Source organism: Neofelis nebulosa, chromosome 12 (genome assembly GCF_028018385.1).
Source record: "Neofelis nebulosa isolate mNeoNeb1 chromosome 12, mNeoNeb1.pri, whole genome shotgun sequence".
NCBI classification, from domain to species: Eukaryota; Metazoa; Chordata; class Mammalia; order Carnivora; family Felidae; genus Neofelis; species Neofelis nebulosa.
Genome location: NC_080793.1, coordinates 70263519 through 70264869, shown reverse-complemented (window position 1 = coordinate 70264869; position 1351 = coordinate 70263519). Strand labels below are relative to the sequence as shown.

The window sequence follows — 1351 nt, the reverse complement described above, 5'->3', positions numbered from 1 at the left end:
AGCCCAATATGGGGCTCAAACTCATGAACTGTGAGATCATGACCCAAGCCAAAGTTGGATACTCAACCTACTGAGCCACTCAGGCACCCCAAGAAAATATTGATTTTGAACAATTATCTTATTTTATTCAGATAGTGGTCTGGTCACACACGGTTCAAGAACACTCAAATAATAAATCATGTATAATCAGATGTTCATGATTGGGCTTCAAACATTATAGCCAATGATGCCAAGAATGCCTATGATCTTGCCAACATAAAACCACATCCATACCTCAGAGGCCACCAAACCAGTCAGCACAGCTTCCTTAACTGTGAACTGTTTGAAGCTGCCAGTTTGAGCACTAGTGACTATTTTTTACAGGTCTAAATATTCATAGGGATCTCAGTAGAAATTGGAGGAACCAGCGTAACCCTAGTCTACTGCCAAAATATGGCCAGTGTAGGCTTCAAGAGAGTCACAGCAGCTTTTCCCAGGGATGGAGGCTTCTCCATGAGGTAATGGACAAATTGGATCATGGTTCCAGGATGGCAAATTTGTCACCTGGAACCGGAGGGTTACTTCTCTCTGTGTGACTATAGTGAAGGAAGGGAGGATGGGGAAGAGACAAAGAAGTGATGTTAATGAGGAATCACCTCTTCATTTAATAAAAGAATGCGATCATCTGTAGGGGATAAGACAATGGAATGGAAGGGGTTTTACATTTATAGAACGGTCTTGTAAATTTTTATAATTAGAATAGATACAGGAGGGTTCTTCTTAAATTAGCAAAGCAGGTGGTGTGCAGCAGCATGATGTAATAGAAAGAACATTAATTTTGTGGCCAGAAAGACCTGAGTTTGAGTCCTGGCTTTATTCCTTCTTAACATGTTACCAAACTTTTCTTTCTGTTTCTTCATAGTAAAATGGGGACAAGAGTACTTACTTTGTCAGGTGGTTATACACGTTCAATGATGGGACATGTAAGTTGATTTCAGTTCCAACATACATTTATTGATCTTTTATTATATGCCAATATTCCATTATATCTTTATTCTCAAGGAGTTTGATGTCTAGGAAGGAATTATCTTCTCCTTCGTTCTCTTTTGGGACAATAAACTGCCCCCCAAACACCCAACTTTTGCAGAATTGTAAGAGGACTTGCTGACTACTTTCCTGCCTGTGTGCTTTTAGATACTAGACCAGATCTCATGTGCAAATGTTATTCCGGTCTGCCTGGATTTAGCCACTAATGCTGGGCGAGCCACTTCTCCAAGGCAGTGTGCCACGATTGTGACCTCTTGACCACTGGCCAGTAGGCTTGGCAGAGGGAACCCTTCGCAGCTGCCAGTCATGAGGCATGAGTGGCCTT

General features: G+C 41.6%; 1 pseudogene; it reads right to left on the bottom strand.

Annotated features, from left to right (window-relative positions):
* Positions 1-207: 207 nt before the first annotated feature.
* LOC131492008 (ATP synthase subunit g, mitochondrial-like) lies at positions 208-518 on the bottom strand (annotated as a pseudogene).
* Between the last annotated feature and the right edge of the window lie 833 nt (positions 519-1351).